Source organism: Caretta caretta, chromosome 4 (assembly GCF_965140235.1).
Source record: "Caretta caretta isolate rCarCar2 chromosome 4, rCarCar1.hap1, whole genome shotgun sequence".
In the NCBI taxonomy this organism is placed as follows: Eukaryota; Metazoa; Chordata; order Testudines; family Cheloniidae; genus Caretta; species Caretta caretta.
This window is the reverse complement of record NC_134209.1, coordinates 85,308,307-85,332,165: the sequence shown is the minus strand read 5'-3', so window position 1 is coordinate 85,332,165 and position 23,859 is coordinate 85,308,307. Positions and strand designations below refer to the sequence as shown.

General features: G+C 40.6%; 2 long non-coding RNA genes across 2 annotated transcripts in view; one reads left to right on the top strand and one right to left on the bottom strand.

Annotated features, from left to right (window-relative positions):
* Positions 1-16,589, bottom strand: part of LOC142071913 (uncharacterized) — a 248,828-nt gene extending 232,239 nt beyond the window's left edge. The window contains exon 1 of the long non-coding RNA XR_012668146.1: positions 16,498-16,589. This is a non-coding gene — a long non-coding RNA (uncharacterized LOC142071913). The remainder of the gene's footprint in view (positions 1-16,497) is intronic.
* Positions 1-21,843, top strand: part of LOC125635743 (uncharacterized) — a 107,313-nt gene extending 85,470 nt beyond the window's left edge. The window contains exon 7 of the long non-coding RNA XR_007356359.2: positions 21,649-21,843. This is a non-coding gene — a long non-coding RNA (uncharacterized LOC125635743). The remainder of the gene's footprint in view (positions 1-21,648) is intronic.
* The last annotated feature ends 2,016 nt before the right edge of the window (positions 21,844-23,859 follow it).

The window sequence follows — 23,859 nt, the reverse complement described above, 5'->3', positions numbered from 1 at the left end:
ATTACTTCAGTCCAAGTTGGATCAGGTCCCATTAGAGTAAGAGAAGCAAACAGTTCTAGCAAATGAAGAGAAGTGCTGGACTATATCCTTGCTAAAAAGAAAAGTTTTAAAAGCCATCATTCAGTTAACAGAAGTTTGGTTGGTTTTTTTTCCCCACCTCTGAGTACAACAGTCAGACAGGAGAAGTGAAAGAAGACCACCACCATACCTAGGAGAGGAAAAAGTGAAGCCCTCTGTCTCAGGCAAGATAGCTACTCTTTGAAAGCCCTGTGCAAAACTTGCTGGGGCAATGTTTCTCCTTTTTTTGTTCTCCGATGCATCTCAGTTTATTTATTCCTGAAATATCTCAATAGTTACAGAAATGTGTTGCACACAGCATCTCACCAATGCATGCATTTTATTTTCTTCACTCCTTGTTTCAAGCATAAGCAATGTGTGTAAAATGTCTCTGGTTCTCAAGATGCATGATTTGCTATTTCATTTGGTTTGAACATAATCTATAATTTGGGGGGTTTATCTGAATATTTCCCTCTAACATTCCCATAACTAACTTTCTCTGCTTATCTCGTCACTGACATTTTTGCCTTATGATTTTAAATTACATTTTCTTCAGTGTCCTTGTATTGAGGGGCAATTAATTAAATTGATTTTAATATTGCTGGCCTTTTTACACATGAAAATTAATGGTGTTACAGATTGAAAATGGTTGGCACTGAGGTTGTAATGTACAAGTATAGGCATGTAGAAGAATAGATTCATCACTGGCACCCTCCCTGATGGCCAGGCTTCTCATAGCAGCCCTTTCCTGCCTAGTACACCCTGCTGCAGTCCCACTTCTCGTGACTCAGTCCTCTGGCCAGGTCACATTTTAGTTCCAGCCTTTCCAGATAGACACCAATAGAAAGAGTCCAATGTCTTTATGAAAGGTCTGTGGCTCAGACTTCATAGAATCATAGAATCATAGAATATAAGGGTTGGAAGGGACCCCAGAAGGTCATCTAGTCCAACCCCCTGCTCGAAGCAGGACCAATTCCCAGTTAAATCATCCCAGCCAGGGCTTTGTCAAGCCTGACCTTAAAAACCTCTAAGGAAGGAGATTCTACCACCTCCCTAGGTAACGCATTCCAGTGTTTCACCACCCTCTTAGTGAAAAAGTTTTTCCTAATATCCAATCTAAACCTCCCCCACTGCAGCTTGAGACCATTACTCCTCGTTCTGTCATCTGATACCATTGAGAACAGTCTAGAGCCATCCTCTTTGGAACCCCCTTTCAGGTAGTTGAAAGCAGCTATCAAATCCCCCCTCATTCTTCTCTTCTGCAGGCTAAACAATCCCAGCTCCCTCAGCCTCTCCTCATAACTCATGTGTTCCAGACCCCTAATCATTTTTGTTGCCCTTCGCTGGACTCTCTCCAATTTATCCACATCCTTCTTGAAGTGTGGGGCCCAAAACTGGACACAGTACTCCAGATGAGGCCTCACCAATGTCGAATAGAGGGGAACGATCACGTCCCTCGATCTGCTCGCTATGCCCCTACTTATACATCCCAAAATGCCATTGGCCTTCTTGGCAACAAGGGCACACTGCTGACTCATATCCAGCTTCTCGTCCACTGTCACCCCTAGGTCCTTTTCCGCAGAACTGCTGCCTAGCCATTCGGTCCCTAGTCTGTAGCTGTGCATTGGGTTCTTCCGTCCTAAGTGCAGGACCCTGCACTTATCCTTATTGAACCTCATCAGATTTCTTTTGGCCCAATCCTCCAATTTGTCTAGGTCCTTCTGTATCCTATCCCTCCCCTCCAGCGTATCTACCACTCCTCCCAGTTTAGTATCATCCGCAAATTTGCTGAGAGTGCAATCCACACCATCCTCCAGATCATTTATGACTTCAGTGCCCACATCCTTCCTTCAGGGTTTTCCGTTGTCCTTATAGTCTTCTCAGAGGCCTCCTGCCAACTCCCCTAGTGGCTGGAAGGAGAACCCAGGCCCTCACACTACACTTGGTTGCAGTCCAGGAAACCTATAACCAGCAGTATTGTCTGTCCCCATCAGACTCCTGGTGCTGCCTCCCTGAACTTCTTCCAATTGTAGCCTCTTTTCAGGCCTTCTCTCCACACCTCCCTACATTCACCTTTGTCACAGAGCCAGAACACTCACGGCTAGAATCCCCCAACAAAACCCCAAATTAAAAGTACAAATAAAAACCCATTCTGCCCTCCTTGGGCTTGACTTTTCATCCTTCTCTGCTCTTCAACTGAATGCCCCCAAGGCTCCCTCTCTTTGGAGGACCGGATCATGCCCTATTATCAGGGCTCAACACCAAAGCCTGTCAACCCCAGTGACTACTCCATCTCTCTCCTGTCATCTCTACTACTCACAGAAAAATGACAGTTCTTTTCCTGCCGCCTTTTCCTTATATTTTATGGCATAGTAGACTCACATTCTAAGTCTATAACCACCAGCTGTTGGATTTCATTATATATAGTTATAGTCTCTCTCTTTTCCCAATATTTTTTAAAAATTATAATATTGCTTTCTTAATAGTGCCCCATTTTCTTGTTGTTCATACTAGGTATTTTAGTGTAAACTTTGTTACTTTTAGGTGCCTGAGTTGTCACAAAATCTCCCATCAGTGTTACACTCCTAGAGGATGTGATCAACTCTTTCTTTGACCTTGCAGGTCGCAAACAGCCAAACCTTTCTGTTTATTAATAAAAGCCAAGTTACTGTTTAAGCCACAGAGCTGGTGTCCAGCAAGTATTCAGAGTAGAGCTTCTTTACTCTCTCTCAGGTTCTTGCTGTATATCATCATTTTCAATTTGAGGGCATACTTCACAAAATCTTTTCCTCCTTGTTTCTTTTGTCCATGCTTCATGCCACTCCCCTCTGAGTTCATTTTAATGAGGTTTTTAAAGTCCTGTTCGCTTAGAGGGACCTCTACATCAATTGTTTTTTTCATTTTACAGCTTTTATTTGTTACTATGTATGCCACCTTGTTTCCTGTTACCCCAACATGCACTGGGATCCATGCTATTTCAATGTTTACTCCCATCTGTACTAATTCTGTTAGTAACAATATTTCATTAATTGTATCATTTCCGCTATCTGAATTCCCATTTTGAGTGCCTGTAGTCCTGATCGTGAATCTTGACATGACGACAATGGAGGCAGGTCACATATCCAGTATCCAATACAATGTCAACATTATTCCTGCCAGTTTGTTTGCTATATTGGCTACAAAAGTTGATAGTCTAATGAGTTTCGTTACTCCAAGTGTCAGGACGCAGAATGATGTTCCCACTCTTCCAGTTGTCTCATCTTTATAGCCATTTATAAATATTTGGCAATGTTTGCCCTATTTATCAAATATGTATTGATTTGCTATATTTAATACATTTAGCTGTTCCTTTCCAGTTTTAATTTCAGTATGTAGTTCCACATTTATATTGGCTGCGGGGGGGGGCAGGGGGAAAGGTTTTTCCCACCCATAGTGCATTTTCCCATGGCTATATATGCTAATTTCTTTTCTTTCACTTCCTTTGTCCATATTTTAATCCTATTAACAGAGGCATTTTTGGCTTCCCCACCCTCTCTGTTGTCCGTTGACTTCCCAGCATTCTCCACATATTTGGTTAATGTTTCCATCTTCCAAGTTCCCTATTACTTTTGCCCAGAAAGTAAAGTCCAATAAATTTATTCTTAATGCTACAGGCATTTCACCAGCAGCTACATGCATTATACACAAAGGAGTCATGATGAAGGCACCACATGCAATGAATAATGTTTGCACTTTGTTTGGGTCTAGCTTCTGTAGTTTCATTTTTGATGCTAAAATAAATGCTTGGCATACATACTCAAACACTGTTCTTATTAATGCTGTATTATCTGCATCTTGACTGGTTCTGTAAATACTTTTAAGTAGACTGATTTTACCTTCACATTAATCTACAATATTTTCAACGTGATCCTTCCAAGTTAGCTTGCTATCATATGTCACACCCAGGAATATGTAGCTGGTTATAGACCTAGAATATTTGCTGTCCATAGGGAGACAGATAACAGTCTGTTTTAGTTTTCCTTTTAGTGAATATCTTTCCTTTAGTTCTGAGAACTGAAAGAAGCCCCATGTTTCCCCATTCCACATTTTTCCTAAGTGCTTTATTAAACTTGCTTCTCAGCTATTTCCTTGTTTCTGACTTTAGCCCATATGGCACAGTCATCTCAAAAAAAGGAAATGTCCATTCCTGCACTCATTCTTTTCGGGAGGTAGTTTGCCATTATGTTGACTAAGTTAGGGCTGCTGACGCTCCCTTTTGAATGCCATCTGCAGCCTCCTCCTAATCTGTGCTTCCTTTCCTTATAGTAATCACCTAGCTTCTTCCTCAGCTGAGCTTCATCTTTAATTAAGGCTGGCCCACCCAGTAGGTGCAACCAGGTAGTCTAACTGGCCTCTCACCCTTAACTCTTTTGTTGCCTGTGTAGGGTACACACCACATCACAAAGCACTGTGGCCTGATTTTATACTAACACCAGTTTTACACCAGAGGACTCCAATGACTAATAGAATTCCTTCTGATTTACACAAGTGTAAATTAGAGGAGACTGGGATCCTATTTATTTTGACAATTGACTAAACTATGTTCACGTGTATGTGCTGAACAAAGATGATCCTTAATTTGTATACGTTTTTATTGTTTCTGAAGCGCATATTCTTGAATAGATATGTCTATTTTCAAGGATTTTAGATTTTGATACAGGAAATGAAGAATTGTAACAGTTTCTACATTTTTATATCCGTTCAATCTACATTTGTATATTAGAATTTTAACAATACTGGAAAATTTGATCTATATATATTCTATTTAATATTAGAATGGTACTGAAAAGCAGTTATATTGTATATTCATTACCTCTTTGGCGTTTATTTTAAAATGTAAGGAAATGTATAAATCAGAGTGACAGAGCAACTGCTGTTGCATCTTGATTATGTGAAAATGTTTACTCTTTTGTCATCATCACCATGTACTTTAAAAGTAGATAACAAGTCTCTTCAAAAAGTATCCATTTACAAATATCTGCAATGGTGAGTTCTTTGTAGAGTCAGTAGCAGGATATGCCCCTTTTAAAGTTAACACTAGTCTTGGTCACACCAGTTCTCTTCTGTTAGGCCATCTTGGGAATCATCATTTGTTATAAGGAAAGTTAGCTAAAACTATAATTACCCCAGCTGGGATGTTTAAAAAAAACCCCACAGTGGCCTTGACTCAAACATACTCCAGTGGAATGTTCTATTCTAATCAATCATAGAGCTCACTTTGTTTCAAATGACACTTGTATACTTTATTAAAGGAAGTGCTTATAGGTATGCAATAATTTTTGTTTTAACATTTAGTGCCCTTAAAAAGTAAATGACTGACAGCCGGAAAAGAGGAGACTGTACAAGCCTCCTGCCACACCCATAGCCTATACTACTTTCTACAAGTGTCAATTATTCATGCTATTTCAATCCAAAGTTGCTCCAAACACAGAATGAAAATAATACCAGGGAAGAATATGCAGTAGTGTGCTATACCATATTAAATCCTGATCCAACTGAAGTCAATGGCAACTCTTCCATTATTGGGCCCACATTCCATTAGGGGCTGAACTATTTTTCACTTCCACCAACAGGCCAAAGTCAGCCTTGGTATAAGCCAGCACAACTGCATTACAAAAAGAAAAGGAGGACTTGTGGCACCTTAGAGACTAACAAATTTATTTGAGCATAAACTTTCATGAGCTACAGAAGTGAGCTGTAGCTCACGAAAGCTTATGCTCAAATAAATTTGTTAGTCCCTAAGGTGCCACAAGTCCTCCTTTTCTCTTTTGCGGATACAGACTAACACGGCTGCTACTCTGAAACTGCATTACAGTCATTAGAATCCCCATTGGTCTGACCCAGTGTGGCCAATCTAGCAGAGTATCCTGTCTGCCAACAATGGCCAATGCCAAGTGCTTCAGCAGGAACAAACAGGAACGGGCAATTATCAAGTGATCGATCACCTGTCGTCCACTCCCGACAGTCAATGGCTAGAGACACCCAGAGCATGAGGTTGCATCCCTGACCATCTTAGCTAACAGCCAGTGATGCACCTATCCTCTATGAACATATCTAGGTTGTTGCTTTTTTTAAACCATTATACTTTTAGCCTTCACAATATCCCCAGCAATGAGTTCCACAGGTTAACTGAACACTGTTGGCTTTAAACCTGCTGCCTATTAATTTCATTGGGTGACCTCTGGTTCTTGTGTTATGTGAAGGAGTAAGTAACACTTCCCTATCCACTTTCTCCACACCAGTCATGATCTGATAGACCTCCATCATATCCCCCCTCAGTCGTCTCTTTTCCCAGCTGAAGAGTCCCAGTCTTTTTAATCTGTCTTTATACGGAAGCTGTTCTAAACCCTTAATCATTTTTGTTGGCCTTCACTGTACCTTTTCCAATTTGAATATATCTTTTGAGATAGGGAGATGAGAACTGCATGCAGTATCCAAGGTGTGGGCACACCATGGATTTATGTAGTGGCATGGTGATATTTACTGTCTTTTTTTCTATCCCTTTCCTAATGGTTCCTAATATTGTTAGCTTTTTTGACTGCTGCTGCAAATGGGGCTGATGTTTTCAGAGAACTGTCCACAATGACTCCAAGATCTCTTTCTTTAGACAATTAAGTTATACTATTTGAGTCTGATTCCTTGTTTTGGTCAGTAATTAATATTTAATGGATCAGGACAGAGTCTATACACCACATTTTACTGAAAGTCATGAGGAATCCAGCTGCAGAGAGCTTTTGGACTACTGATGGACAAACATTTCTTACAGCAAGCACTTTTGATATACGAGACATACTTTGAAGATGAGGAAGAGATCTATCTGGGGGAGGAAGGGGTGCTGCCCAAAGCTGGACCTTGACAAAGAAACAAACAGGCTCTGTGCCAAACCAGATGGTAGACATCAGCTGGCAAAAATAAATTTAAAAAAATATATTTATTTATTAACAACCCAAAGATTAGGAAAAGGACTGATGCATGTATAGCTACTGAATGTGCTGATGTACTGGGAAAAGGTTATGCAATATCTGCAGACAAAACTCTGAGGAAATACACCTAACTGGAGGAACATGGCAAGGATGCATTGTCCCCTTTACATTTTTCCCCTTGACTACAGAATCTTGTAGAACAAATCCTAATAAATTTTATATCTGGCAAGGAACAGATATCACCTTATAGGCGAGTGATGAGCCTCTCTATCTGAGTAGGCCTGAGATTTTCTCTCAGACCCAATTTCTGGCCCAAACTAATTTTGTTTAACTTCCAGATATAAATAAATGTGCAGAATCAAAAGCGCTTCTGCTAAGAGTTAGGCCCCAAATAATACAGGACCACAGCTTACTTGTCTTTTGGGGTGACCTGAAGGGGAAAAAAATTAAATAACTTGGAATTAAAGTCACTAGTAATCTGAAAGACTGTATAAAGCTAACTTTTAACAAGGGTGCTGGAACAATTTATACAATGGGAGTGCTGAGAGCCATTGAACCAAACTGTAAAGCCTGTATATAAAAGAAACTACTTCACATAAAGGGGATGCAGCAGCATCCCTAGTTCAGCATCTCGGAAGTTTATTACAGAAGTTACGTTTTCAAAATTCACCTGAGCAGAACTTGTAAGAACTTGTATCTGCAGCAGCTAATACATGAGGTTAGAGGCACAGCATAAAACTCATAGCACCTGGTGTAGGGTGATGCTAAGATGGCTTGTGTGTCCTCCCAGTCCTGGGCTCCTGGAGTAATTTTTAGAGCTGTGCAGGGGAAAACACCACAGACTTTTTTTTTGTTTCGGTGGCAGTTCTGGGGCAGGGGAGGGAAGAGATTTTGAATCAAACAAGCTGATTTTTTTTTGAATTGTCAGCAAATCAAAAAAGTTGGAAAGGTTTTGTTTCAGGTTGAACAAAACATTTTGTTTTGGGTATTTTTAATAAAAGCAAAGGGAGTGAAAGGCTACATCCACAAAAATGGAGGCAGTGGTAGTGGTATACCCCAAATAGCCTACTGGTTAAGACACCCATCTTGTGATATTTATTGAAGCAGCTCCTGGAACTCAGGTCTACCAGAAGAGTGCAATAATCACTAGGTTATAGAGTAATTCTCACTGGTCAAGTGACTATTTATACACTAAGTGGAACAGAGATTAAGTGGAAGGAGAGATTAAGACAGCCTACCCTAGAATACCCAATAGCCTGATGGTTAGGGCACTCACTGGGGAGAAGGAAGACCTGGGTTCAGGTCCTTGCTCCAAAATGGTCTCCCACATCCCAAGTGAATGTCTTAACTACTGGGGCTGTGTGTATAAGGTGAGCAACATCACCACCGTCTTCTTCCTCCCATGGTGCCCAAATCCTCTTGTGAATATAGCCTGAAAAAAATCAAAAATGTTTCATTTTATAATGTTGAAATGGTTCATTCTGACCTTTCCAAATGAGAGACACTAGCAGCAGACTATCTGTGTCTTAACTCCCCCTTTCCAGAGAATCAAGAGATAAAATTCCCAGCCTGCTGCTCCTTTTGGTCAGCTCTTTCTCTTATGGCTACCACATTTCCCTTTGTTCACTTAATTACCATTTTAACTCTTATTTTGTAGCAGCTTTAATGACTTCTGCTCATTTCTGTCTGCCTGACTTGCACTGCCTGATGGACCTCCATCTTCTGTGTCTCTGTTCATCACACTTTGTTCTATACCATGTCATCTTGGCTTTTTTGTAGAAACCATTTCTGACCAAATGCTCTTAAAATAGCATTTTCTCATATTTTAATACCTCAGAATATATTTCTGAAGCTGCTAGATTTTTACCTCATACCTGTGTTAGCTCCCATAGCCAATGCCCTTATCCTGTCATTTTCTCTGACTTGTACACAAATTCAATCCCCTCACTCACCCTCCTTCTCCTAAGCTACTAGACTTCTGATAGCATTTCATTAGCAAGTAATCCTTAATTATATAAAGAATAACAAGCTCTTGCCCAGTGTTAATATGGCATAGCAATTCATGCAAAACTGTAGTTTCAGCAATGCCATCTATTGGAGAGCACACATCTAATACACAGATTACTCATTGATAAGCAGGCAGTTTCAAAAGATAAGATGTTATGGCAGTCTGTTAATTGCCATGATCATGAGATAATCCTTCTCCCACCAGTATATCTTGGGTAGCATCTATGGAAAAAGGAAAGTGTTCTTTAGTACCAGTATTTCCCAGTGCAACATGCTAATGCAAAATACAGTTATTCCCAACACACCCAGAACCAAGAAGATCTTGATGACAAGATCATTAAAAGGAAAAAAGGTAAAACAAAAAACCCACAAATCTCTGCTCTCTCTTTTCCATAGGAATGGTGGCCTGACTCTGTTTTTGTACCACCAGCCTGCATGGTGATGTGGTAATGCAACCACACTCCCCATCCTATCCTGCTAAATGAGAAACAGGATTTGGTGGAAGGCAGAATAGGGGACATTCTGGATTGGAAAAAAGATTGAGAACCACTATGGTAGCACATAGGTGGAGGACATCTGATCACTTTCATCTCTTACCCCATATTACTGTCCTGGCTAGGCTATTTCAGCTAGATTTGTGGTGACCCGAGGCAGCACGCAGTTAGTCAATATTTTATTATTATTTTTGTTGCAAGCTTCAAGTACTGCCCTAAACATTTATAAGCACATGTTGCATACCATTTCAAATCACGTGTACAGTACAGCATAGCAAAATGCCAACAATATTTTGTTTCTTTTTCCCAGAACCCTTAGAACTCTTCAAGGCAGATGGATGAAGCATTCTGCTACAAGTATTGGTAGAACCTAAATCTTCTAACCTCTCACTTGGGCTCATTGCGTTTCCTTGGGAAAGTCCTTCTGTGTACTACTTCATCCCTCTGTAAAATGAGGGGTGACCATATTTAACCACTTTTTAAAGTGGAATGAGATTCTTGGATGGGCATCACCATATGCTCTTTGTGCACAATATAATATTATCTGGATTAAAATCCATGAAAACTAGGACTTTTGCTACTATATAGAGGGCAATATAATATTTTATCATGTTTATCCTCACTTTCCTTATTTATTGGCTATATAAACCTTTTTGTAAGTATTCTTCTTGATATGTGGAGATAAATCAGTCTATGTATAAAAGCCCACAATATTAAAGCCCACTATTTTGTACAAGTGAAAGACTGAACAGAATATACTGGAAAATGTAGACTCCCACATACAGGATTTGCAGGATGAAGCACTATTAATCAGACACTAACCATTTTTTGGCTATGAAAAAGGTATTTCTCTTGAATACCTTCCCTTTTATAGCCCCCTTCTCTCCAACAGAGGAGAGCTATGATGAGAGCCATCACTCCACCATATCTAGCAATGGGAGAGTGTTTGAAGATGGGGCTTTTGGCAGGATCAAGTCAGGCCTCACAGCTAGTCTGTGGGAAAAAAAAATCTCATTCTGTAAACTGGACAACATTTAGTTTAAAGAACAAAGCACACCCACTGTGAGTACGAGAATGGAAGAGCTTACTTTCACATGTCAAACATTCAAAAGAAAAACACAGCTGCACCTTCAGACTTTCTGCATCTGAGCACATGCATCACTGCAATCTTCCTGAAGAACTGACAGAAGACGGAGGTGAAAAATGTGTGGAAACCTTGTAAAGGTCCTGGAAGAAGTACCATTCTGCCATTGCCCTGCTGTTCCCAGATTACACTTATTTCAGAAGTTTCTTCATGAGGCTGATGGATTTCCACTGCATATGGCTAACACCATGCAAGGCTCTGCATTTAAGTATCAGAGCAGTTACCGTGTTAGTCTGGATCTGTAAAAGCAGCAAAGAGTCCTGTGGCACCTTATAGACTAAACGGATGTATTGGACCATAAGCTTTTGTGGGTGAACACCCACTTTGTCAGATATCTGACGTAGTGGGTGTTCACCCACGAAAGCTTATGCTCCAATACATCCGTTAGTGCCACAGGACTTTTTGCTGCTTTTACAGATCCAGACTAACATGGCTACCCCTCTAATACTTAACTTATTTCCTAGATCTTGTCAGGGACAAAAACAACCTAGAGTACTTGGGATGCTGAAAGCTTCCCCGATTGTCTTGTGTGGTGTCAGGCAAAAAGCACAGGTCATTTACAGAATGGGTAAAGAGGCCAACAGGGGATCTGCACTGGAGAAAGGCTTATGTGGATAGAAATTATTTGAACTTGGGTGTTGTAAGGCAAGGTGAAAGAGAATCTGCACTGGAGAATAGGCATATCCACTGTGCCTTTGCTAATACCAGAATGAGGGCCTGTGGCCCAGCCAATCTGCACTTGTGTCCTGCATGTTGCCTAAAGATTTTCTGCAAACAAATTGACTCACCTTGGATTACACTGGTCTCTGGTGGCATGAATGTGCAATATTCCCAGGAATGAAAGGTTTGCCTGGGACGAGGTCACAAGGCCACCTGAAATGCATGCTGATGACAAGGCAGAACTACTACCAGAGCAACCTCAAAAACAGATGGCACAGCTTGGGAGGGTCCATGTTCTCAGTGAGCATGCTGATTCTGAAAATTCTTGATGCATTCTCTGCTAGCTCCTGTGGAGCCCAAACCACAATTGAAAGCTGCTCTTCCTTGGCAGAACTCCTTGGGGAGAGTAGTAATGCAAACACCTGCCCTCTGAAGCGCAGCAGAATGCAATCTGCATTTCCCAGCACCGGTGGGGATGAATCAAGCCCAACGACTGTTTTTTATTCAAAATTAATGTGTATAAACAGGCTACAGAATGTATTTCAGGCATAGAAAGCATTATGGATACACCTGTATTTAAAATTGGTTAATGTCTTCGCTGCAGCTGTCGTTTAAGGTATTGCATTTCAAAGCAGGCCAGATTTCTGAAGAAAAAAAAGTTATTCTCACTTGTCTTCTGCATGGGTGGTCCTCTACATCTTCAGACTGACATACGGAGTTAAACAACTAGATTGTGTAATTCTGCCCCCACCCCCCAAAATCAGCTGTGCCCTGCTATAAACATCTGATCCTCAAAAACAGTGTACACAGGGGCTGTAAGCGCCCTATATGTTAGCAGGCTGCAATTCCAAATGCTAAACAAATCGTTTAATTTAAGAATTGCAACATCTACATTTGTATACCAAAGATCTTTCTAAAAATGAGAAAAAGCAGAAGGCCAGATACCAATCTCAGTTATGCTACTGAGTAACTTCATTGAAATTAATGGAATTACTATAGATTTCTATCAGTAAAGATGAGATCAAAACCTGGCTTTGATTAACAATAATATGCTGATATTTTCTTCAAACTGATCATGAGAAAAGCAAAATGATTGTGGAATTCCAAATTTGTCTCCTATGAACGACTAGTGTAAATTCCACCTACAGTGCTTCTTAATTTCTGTGTAAAATCTTATTTTATTTTTTCTTCATTCTGAAATCTATATTTTAATAGATGGGAAATTGCATTACCCTCTCCCTACACTGGTCTTTTCAATTAACAAGAACAGGATTTACATTTCAAAAGAATAGCAGGAAATGTCTAACAAACTTAACACTTGGTCTCTAGGAAACCAGAAATATCATACTAAATCACTGAAAGCTGTTCCACTGCACCTTAAACTACATTAAAAAGCATCTGAGCAAGCATGAGAAGTATTTCACTTTTCCATAGACATCAGTATTATGAACCATTTAAATACAGACATTTAAAAACAAGAGATCAAGATTAACCTGCTGTTGATTAAATGAGCATAATGCAAAACAGCTTATGTTTAGATCTGTTGCTTTCCTCTGAAAAATTATTCTAAAAATAGCATTATGGGGCTCTTCGTTTGTCATCACTTAAAGTTCCCATGTAAAGTGAGCACATTACATTTGATAAGTAGAATGATGAGGGTGAGGAATATTACGTGTCAGTGCTGCAAATTCAATCTAGAATCTAAAAGCCAGATTGGCTGATTTCGTTCTCAGACATTATCAGTAATAATGCTTCTACATGCCAAACTAGGCCCTAAATGAAAATGTATCCATTTTCTTCTGCTTCTGTCCTCCGTGACACAGCACAGGTGTAACTGATTAGAACTAGATAACAAAAGTCATTTGTAGATGATTCAGAAGGAGAAATAAGATTTAGCACCCTCTAAATTAGCTGTGTGGGCTGTGCAGGGCTTAGAGTAAAACCAACTTATTTTGTCACTAGGTAAACAGATCTGCTGCTGGATGTATACAAGGAGCAGATCTGCTGAGCTGGGACATGCTATCTTGTAACAGGGGCACAGCTGCTGTATCCCCGCCTCTTCCACAGACGCTAACAGCTCAGAGACCTTCTTCTTTGTAAATGCTGGTGTGTACTATATTTACAGTGTCTCAATCCCTCCACCAATACATATCAGTGCATCCACACCTTTGCACCATTTTCCAGCTGTCCAGCCCACTCTCTCAGGGTGGGGTGGTTGAGTTGTCTCTACTCAGAGAGTTCCCATTCTCAGGCTCTGTCTGCCCTCCCCAAGCACTTTCTTCCTGTGCTCTTTTTAAAGCATTTGCCCGTTAATGGGCTAATTAGCTCATTAGGTGGCCAAACTAGTGTTAGGAAGTTAATTGGGCACACCCCCTTGATAAATTAGACCTTTTCAGGGGAACCTAATTGGTTCTAACAGTGACCAGAGTGCTGGCTCAAGCCCCATCTCTCAGCGCTCAGTCTCATACCTCCCCCAATTTTCTAACAGAAGGCAGTTTGTCCCCTCTCACTCTCCCTCCTTTTCTGGAGGTTTTATTAAAGCAACGCCACTCCTCATCCTCAAGGTGATCATCTTGGATCCTCCGATAAAGTCCATCCATTCTCCATCCACAAAAGTCACATTTCTTGGGAGGAGGTCACTCCTATAGTTCGGTCTTGCCCACATGTCCTCACACCAAGGGCAGCCTGTTGAGTTATTCTCCCTGCTTCCACCCTCTTTGTTAGGAGGCAAAAGAACAAGAGCAAACCCTGACACCAGAGTACCTTGGGTCTCTGTTTTGCCCAACCCTCCAAAGTGTTCCAGGGATGCCTGCTCCTGTCATTCTAGAGGCAAGGGGTCAGCTAACAGGTCAACCTCCATGGAGAAGCTTGTGTTACCTCCACCCCTTGATCCTGTATCTTTGTTTTCTTTCTTTCTCTTCCCTTTCAGTACCCTCGGGGGACTTCTGTCATCCCTCTCTCTACAGCTTGTAATTGTGTGTCCAGGTCTCTCCAACCCCTCTGTGCTGGTCTCCTCCTTATCTTGCCCCAGGGAGAGCACTGTATAGCCCTTTTCTACTTCCAACCACTACTCCTGTGGGTTTCCACCTAAACTTCCCTTTGACTGCCAGGGGCACCTCTGCCATTAGGTAGAATTTATTGTCCCCATGTACACATTCGATTTTGACCGTACCTCTGGGAAGTATCCAGTGGGTCTCCACCAGATTAACAAACAGGCTGGAGATGTCTCCACTAAGCCCCTCTGGCATCTTCCCCTTACCATTGCTGAGATGGTTGGAGCTTTCTTCCTTTCTGTTCTTGCCTAAGAATCCTGGCCCAGCCACAACAATTCTGCAAACCTGCACACGATACTTTGTGTGTGTCCTTCATGGCCATACTGGAAACACACTGTGGCCCGAACCCCTGCCAGAGTTCTTTAGGGACCCTAGATGGGAAAGGGCATTGAGAGGAAGAGGGAGGATCTTAGTCTTTTTCACCAGATCTAGTCCCTTAAACTGGTGACCCACTCTGGGAACATCCTCCTCTGCAAACTCCTCTGCTAGTTTAACTGTGGCCTCCAGATTAACAGGCTGGTGCTGCCTGATTTATACTTGGGTATTTTCAGGGAGACTCTGAAGAAACTATTCCAAGATCACAGAATCTATAATCTCCCCTACAGTTTGTGCATCTGGCTGTAAGCAACACATACCCAGTCTGTTAATTTCCTGTGTAATCCTCCAGACTATCTTGCAACTCTATATTTCTGGCAGTACTTTAATGTGGACAGGCCCACCTGGTCCCAGACAGCAGCCTTAACCATGTCAAAACTTGCTCATCATTGAGAGCCATATATTTTACCTGTACATCCATGGTTAAATAGGGTGCCAGCTGAAAGACCCACATTGTTCTGTCCCAACTGGCTCCTACCGCCACTCTTTTGAAAGTAACCAAAGACATCATGGTTGTCTGCAGGTCCCATCTTAGAGAGTGTCTTATCACCTGTGCCTGGTTTCTGTTTCCCATCGCAGGACCTTCCAAACCTTGCAGGAGTTGTTGCTGTACCTGGGCTTCTTCCCTTATAAATTCCTGCAGGCTCTTTTGCTGCTCAGCCTTCTAGGCAAACAAGGACTACTTCTCTACATGGTTGGATTGTAGATGGTCTGCAGGGTCTTCGGCATCTCTTTTTGCTGCTCCACTAACCATTGAAGTGTTCCCTCCATCACCTGGACTGCAAAACCACTACATCAGCTTCTCCATTCACATGGATACAAGTGAGATCCAAGACAAGCCCCCAGGCATGACGGGGCTCAGCTACCATACCCCCACCTCTTCTTGGAGCACAGATCACCCTGAGACCTTCTTCCCAGTAAACATTAGCATGTACTTTATTTACAGCGTCTCAATCCCACCACCAATACATATCGGTGCAGCCGTGCCTTTGCACTCTTCTCCAGCTTTCTGCCGTGTGTGTGTGTGTGTGTGTGTGTGAACTCTACTCAGAGAGCTCCCCTTATCAGGTTCTCCTAGTCCATCCATCTGTCTTACCTCCCTCCCACTCCCCCTTTCCTCCTTAAGCACTTCCTTCCTTTGCTCTTTTTAAAGCCACTTGCCTCAGTCCGGCCTAGGAGTCAGGTACACCCCTGGCCAATTAGACCTTGTCAAGGGAATCTAATTGGTGCTCATTAGTGAACAGAGTGCTGGCTCAAGCTCCATCTCTGTCACATATTATTACACAGTCAAACGAAAACTAACTTTCCAACTCAAGTTACAGTACACATATTGGAAAGCTATATAAAACTGCATTCTTAATACATCTTCATTTCCATCATTTATATTTCACAGGCAACAGTTTTGGATAGTATCCCATAAATGGCTAAGAAAGAATTAAATTATAACAAAAGGTGGGTAAATACTCCCTCAATCAAAAGAGCAAATAGGATTACCACCTTCTTCTCTGGATGTTTTCCCAGCCCACTAGCCTTACTCTCAGCCAGACCCTGACAAAGCTAAATGACACACTCATTGCTCAGGTCTAATGAAAGAGAGACCTACCTCAGAATTAAGTATCATCAACATATTGATGGTGCTACAGCTCACACTGCCTCTATCCCTTCTAGTGTCACATCCACACTGAGAAGAGTTGACTGATGGTATCCCACAAGAAAGCTCTTGATGCTGATGAGCAACTCCTTACCTCTACCATCTCAGAGAAAAAAACAGAGTCCACAGCATCTGCAATATCACAGGGCCAACAGCATGACAAGTCTCAACCTTCAATCGTCTTCCCTAAAAAGATTAGAGAAAAGGCAAAAACTGGTAACACTGACAGTTTCAAGTGTTTATCTATAAAGAATCCAGTTTTATCCTTACTAGATTTGAACAGCTACAGGAGACATCTTTTCCAAGTCCAGATTGCAAGTCATAGCCAAGAGGTCCTGCAGAACTTCCAGAACCTCTGTGATCAAAACTGGCTGAGAAGAGGTTGTACTGGTTCCCCAGCACAGCTCTGTTACCATGCAAGCAGTAAAAATATTACAAGTCTAATCAAGCCTATTCACAGAATACAAAAAACAAGTCCTTCAGCAAAAAATTTAAGGCTTTATATCTAGTCTGTGTCCAGAGGTTCACAATCAGAACCTTGCAGATGCTGCAGTGGTGGCAGTGAAGACTTTCTTCATTTCTATCACAGCCACAACATAACATTTGACATTTATGCCAGGAGTGATAAAATTAAGAATACATTTGCTGCCACTGGCACTAGCCTTCTCCCTTCACACCCCATCCACTGAGAGTCATCATCATAAAATATAGTAGCCTGAGAGAATGGTAAAGAAGGAAAGGCCATTACAAGTGAACATGTGTGACCGTCAATGACATAAAATGGTTATCGGGCCCTGGTTATAGGGCCTGTAAAATCACCAAAAGAGTGGTACACTGTGGCATTATCCTTCAGAGTTCTGAAATCCAACTGGGTAGACTAACAGAGGTCCCCTGTTTCACTGAGAGCCAGACCTCATACTGAATGAGGCAACAGTCAGCCCATGAGAAGGGTGTAATCCCTACTGCCCAAATTGCTAATCCTGGACCACAAAATCCACACTATAGCCACCTACAGAAATCACCTGGGGTAGTCATATGGTTTTCAAGATTGTCACTATACAGGACTCATCATCCATCTGGATGTTAAAATAACCCAGGATGGTATGTCTTGATGACTAACACCAGCCATATTAACATTCAGACAGCTCAGCCAATGCCAGACGAACTTGGGTAACCTATATACCACTACTCCTTCTATTTTAACTCTATTCCAGGATTCAAAACACATCAAGTTAACCAAAGACACAACTTAACCAAATTTTGGAGTGGAAGACACTACATATGTAAAGGACAAATGCTACCAACAGAAGTATACGCCCTCTCAGAGGATCCACAGGGTCACCTTGAACAACGTCCATCTAGAGATGGCTGATCTATTAGTGGTCCTGCAGTATCACACAGCCCAAAGTTATTTTGCTTTTCTAAATGGCAATAATTCAGCATCATAAAAAAAACAAGACTGTTTACTGCAATACATCACTTAGAATAAAATACATTGTAAATATAGGTAGAGATTATTAGGCTGTAGGACATACATTTTATTATTGCACCTTGACAAAATTCATAAGGGATGGGATGTTAGTGAGTTGTATTTTTGGTGGTATCAACAGTTCAAAGATACTTATGGTCATTTTCTTCTTTATAGGAAGCTGTTATTCTTTAAAGTTACAGTATAATTCTGACCCAAACAGCAACTTTCTTCTGTCTTTCTCATAAATATGTAGACTCATTTTAACACACTGTAGTAAAACAAAGGCATCCTTTGTTATTGTTCTTTCTAGAGGCATCAGGAAATGTCTTATCACCTCTAGGGTACATAATGAAATATAGCTAATTACAAACTGGACTGTACCCCAGATACTCTTCAAATGGTTTGTTATATTAGTAAATAAAATTCAAGTTTGTACTCAAAGATTATTCCTGATTAATGATTTTCTTATGTGTAACTGTTTGTATGGAATTAGTGATTTGTTAAGTAAATCAGCAAATCCTGAGCTGGTTAACTGCTTTATTTATGTGTGAGTAAAAAAGGAAGGAAACTAAATCTTGTACCCAACCTTCACTTTGAAAAATAATGTATTTTAGTAGTATTCTGTATTGTAAAACTCTGCTAGCTTCCAATGAAATATTATATTTGCACTAGAAAGAACAAAGGAACTCAACCTTCACTAAGTGGAAATATTCTTTATGGCACTTGTGATCTATATATTGCTTGCTAGAGGACTAAATTTAATGTGACTTTGTATTTGTTTGGCTATGGGGAAAAATAACTTTGGGGAACGTTTATTTTATAACAAGCCATACAATAAGCTAAAATTTGATCTTTATAGCTCATTTGTTCAGCGTAATGTGACTCTGAAGCCAATAAAGTTCATACACACTGCACTATATTCATGTTTAACCAAGATAAATAAATAAATAGTCACCTCACTCTTATATAGTGCTTTTCATCGACAAATATGAAAGTGTTTACAAAGGGAGGTCAGTATCATTTAACCAACCCATTGTACAGATAGGGAATTATGGTGTTCTAGATTATGGTATTGTTTACTTATTGCAGGTTTTTACAGTTTAGTTTTGCCTAGCTAACATCATTTTATGTAAAAGAAAAACCAATCACAAATTTGCGCAGTATGTGGGAACATATAAAAAAAATGTAGAGATGGCAAATGTAACATCGCCTAATATATATGGTCATCATTGTCAGAAGTGACTACTCTATTTGGATATAAAACTTGACACTAGAGCTGGGTGGGAAACGGGAAATAGTTTTCCCATTTGAAGAAAGTTGAGATTTTTGAAAAAAATCTTCTCATTTTGACAATTACAATTCTCCCTCCCCCTCAATTTTCCCCTCCCCCCAAGACTGACCCTTTCCTGCAAAAGGATTCAGTTTAGAAAAATCAGTATTTTTTAAATGGAAAAATATTTTGTCAAAAAGTTCCCAACCAGCTGTACCCGAGAGACGCTTCCTCTGGGGAAAAAGAGGATGAGAGAACCACCACCACATGACAGGTGTAGAGTCACATTGAGTGCCTTCCAGGAGTGCATTAAGCAGATAGTGTGGTGATGAGCATGGCACAAGAACCTGAACAGAATAGACCAGACATCCCCAATGACCTTATCTGCAGAGATGCTGAGTACCCACAGCTCTCATTGACTTCACTGGGGGCTGCCAGTGCTCCGCACCTCCTAAACTTAGGCATTGGGCGTCTAAAGTTGGACACCCAAAACTATCGAGGCACTTAGAATTTATGACCAATTCTGAAAAGGTGTCTTTATTCCCCACCCCTATGTACAATACATTTGCCATCCTAAAATGTCAAAGACGACAATGATTTCACATTTTGCACTTTCTTTGATCAAACAAAACCAAAGTGAGCAATAGTTACTGCATGTTTGTGAAACTAGTTCACATCTGAAAGCTCCATGCTGCGTCAAGGGAAATCTTTGTACACACAATCATCTCTTAAAAGCTTCCTGGCGATATTTGAGCAGGTTCCCACAGAAAGATTTAGGTCACCTCAGGAAACAAAACAGAATTAAATGTTTCCACATTAAGATTTGGACAAGTGTAGAAAGTCAAACAGATGGCTTAGGGGATATTTCCAAAGTGTGTAATATGCACCTTACCTACATATCAGCCAGAATAAATGGCAAAATAATGGAATAAATCCCCTTCCCGCTCTCTGCAAATGTGTATAGCTCCATAGGCTGAAACACTAGAATATCTCCTCTGCACAGCTGGTCTCAATCCAGAAGTCTATACAGGGATGAGGCTGGTTACCAGCATGCTGCTGACCTGTGCCCCACAAAATTCTGCTGCAGCTGTGCATAAGGGTGTACTGGGGACAAAGGCACAGTCAGTGGATTCTTTACATAGCCTATGAGCGGCAGAAGAAACCATGCATCAGCTTACCGGCTATACCACAACCTGAAGAGGAAAAACATGATGAAGAACCAGATTCACAAACTGGGTTATGACCCTCACTGCACCTCTCAAATGGTACAGAAGGGCCATACAAATGCCCAGTAGAGAATTCTGCTGCTAGAAGGGGAAATCCCTGCCAGTGAATCTGCCCTTCCACTTGGCCCTGAGTCTCTGCCTCTTCCTTGATGTGTTTGGGGTGGGGAGGGGAAAGTGGCATGGTGGAGCTCTGTTCCGATACAGCAATCCCAAGAACCCTAAGCCAGTGTATAACAAAGTTACTTGGCAGCAAGTTTAAAGTTGGGTTGGTCAATGCTAAGAGACCAAATAACCATATCCCTCAACCTTAAGGCCTACACAGTTGTATAGATATTTTGAGATACATCCAGAAAAGTGGCCCTTGCATGGGTGCACACCATCTCTTACATTCCATTGACGTTGTGCCAGAAATCTCATGGAAAAATTCTGTGGCACTTCTGTGAAATTAGTCAGTCCAGTTTCAAAATGATATAAAATTAAGTTACACTAATTTATAGTGTAGCTAATCTAAATTATATGTAAATAGGCAATTGTCATTTCCCAATTATGATCCCAAAGTACTGTAATCTACAAAAGATTCAGCCATTTTAAGGGTTAACTGCTGCTAACATTAACTCCAAGCCTATTAGAAATGTTTTTAATGCCTAGAAATACCTCAGCGGTGGAGGCCTGTAAAGAAGGTATGGACTACTGATCAGCATGAGGGGGCATTTTGCTAATACACTCACATTTTCCCATTCTGAATTCCACCACTCGTTATTTTGTCTGGTTGAAATGTTTTTAGCACTCAGCTTATAAGTCAGATAAATGGCTTACAGTGAGTAAATCTAAAGCTTATTGGCTGAATTCACTTGATGAATTAAACAGATAAATGAAAGACAACAACAGAGCATTACAGATTGGCGGGGGGGGGGGCGAAAGGTAAGTGAATGCTAAAAGCATAATACTGAGCTCCAAACCTTGATGATCTTACAACTGTGGTCACCTGCCCCAATGGACCAAATTTTGTTATATTGTTTTTAAAAACTGACCCAAAATAAATTGTGAATGCATGTTGGTAATCCAGACATCTGAGACAAGACTGATAAATGGATCTTATGCTGAATTTTGATTATGTCACTGGTTTAGTGTGCTCACCCCTAGAAGGTGAGAGCACCCAGAGAACACCACAGTCCCTGGCCCATGGAGCTTTTTTTATTTTACAGTGCTCAGATAGCATGGTGACAGATTAGACAGGTAGCACTTTCTTTGGTGGATTAACATTGATCATTTTTGCAGAAGCAGCATGATTTAATGAAGGAGCTGAATGAAGACTGATTGTGTTGTGTCCAAGGAGCAGAGGAGTTCCAGGCAAAAGGGGAAGCATGGAAGAAACCATGAAAATAAGTGGGAAAAGGACATGATGAGAAGCTTTGGCAGAATAAAATGATTGAGGTGGAAGAGTAGGAATAACTGAAATCAAAGTCCTTTGGTAAGAGAATAAACTGAAACAAATTAGAGGCACAGCAGCACCTTCCTCCAAGAGGTGAAACAAAAAGATGCTGAAATGCTTTCTCCACAACTTCATTCCTTGTGTTTAAAGCCCCTTGCTGATTCACAACATCCAATGGTCAATAATTTTAACATAATGTATGTATTATGAGGGACCATTTCAGTTGTCATCCACTGCCATATGGAATAGTTAACAGTCATCACTCTTTTTCAAGTAGTTTCCCACCTATGAATGAATCATTGCTTGACTTATGATTGCCATCAATTTCTTGACCCTCCATATTACATTGAGCATTACAGCAATTTCACACAGCCATATACAATAGCTTTTTTCCCTGATGGCTTGCTATCATCCTCAAGGACAGCATGCACTGTGACTGTGATAAGGCAATACATTGATACCATGTGCACTGTATGATGGCTTAATATTTGAAATGAACATTGCTGGTATTTTTAAGATAACTGTCAAACAATGGTTTTATGGTTCTTTGGGAGATGACAGCCATTTTAAAATGAATAGTCTAAGGTATGTGTTATGCCCTTACCCTGCAAGGGCTGCACAAATACTTGAGTGTCCATACTAAAAGGCCTCCAAATCAGGGATTAAAAGAACCAAATCAAATACTAGGCATCATTTTCATAAACAATGGAATTTTTTCAGTCCTTGAAAACTGAAATTGTTTCACAGCATATGTAAAGGTAGTCAAAGAAAACCCTGCTGTATTTAGGATAATGATCACTGGCTATAAAACTTAAAGTAAAATATCTAGTTAACAAGTTAGTTAATGAAAAGAAGAAGAACATGGCTACCAGAGTTCTTTCACTAGTCTGTAACAAATTTTTTCATTGCACCAAAGGAAAACAAAATGTTCAATTCTACTAAAAGCACACATGAAGTTCGAGAGATTGCAAAGACAAGAGCTTGTGGCTGGAAGAGTGGGAAATAAATGTACAGTGACAAAATGCATGGTATCCTGTTTTAACTGTTTTTATAAAAAGAGGATGCAGCCTAATGCCAATACTTGAAAGACTCCTATAAAAATATTTGACAATTATAAAAATTCCAAGTAACAAATCAACTGCAGGACAGCAGACTGTTTAATTTCGGTTTGTGACAAATACATACAACTGCTAACTGGATAACTACATTTTTAATACTAACATTACTGTAGGCTGTAATATATGTATAGTATAGTAAACAATATAGATGCTTTAACATGAGACAAATATTTATATTAATATTGTGTATTATACATTGCTAATATAATTAAGGATTGCTGCTAAGACAGACAACGTTGCATGTATGGCTAATTTATAGCTGTGCAATCAGGATGGAATTCACCCCAGTTCAGAAGGCCAGCATGAGGTCTATGTACCACTCAAGTCCCACTTAAACATTTTAAATTATTTTGAAGTAAATAAGGCATGGATTAACACACACATAGTCCTAGAAAATTGTGCTTATACGTTTCCAAGGTGGTAGGAAAAGTGTGACATATTGTAATATTTGAGAAATAGTACATTTTCATATAATTAAGAAGTGCATTTAATACATATACAAAAGATATTTTAATGGGATATAGTTTATAAAGTGCTTTTGGGGGCTTCTTAAAGATATTATATAGATATGTACATTAATGTGTTATCAGATCAGAGTACCTTACATCTCAAGATGAAGCAGCAGCTGGCGGTGGCACAAATCTAACTGGCTATACTTGTAGAAAAAAACTCAATGATTTCATCTGGAGATTTGTATTAGAGGAATGGAGCTGTGGGGGGGGGTCACAAGGTTATTCTGGGGGGGGGGTCGCAGTCTTGCCACCCTTACTTCTCCGCTGCCTTCAGAGTTGGGAAGCTAGGGAGCAGTGGCTGTTGGCCCGGTACCCAGCTCTGAATGCAGTGGTTTAGTAAGGGTGGCAATACCATACCATGCCACCCTTACTTCTGTGCTGCTGCTGCCTTCTGAGCTGGGCAGCAGGAGGGTGGCAGCTGCTGACC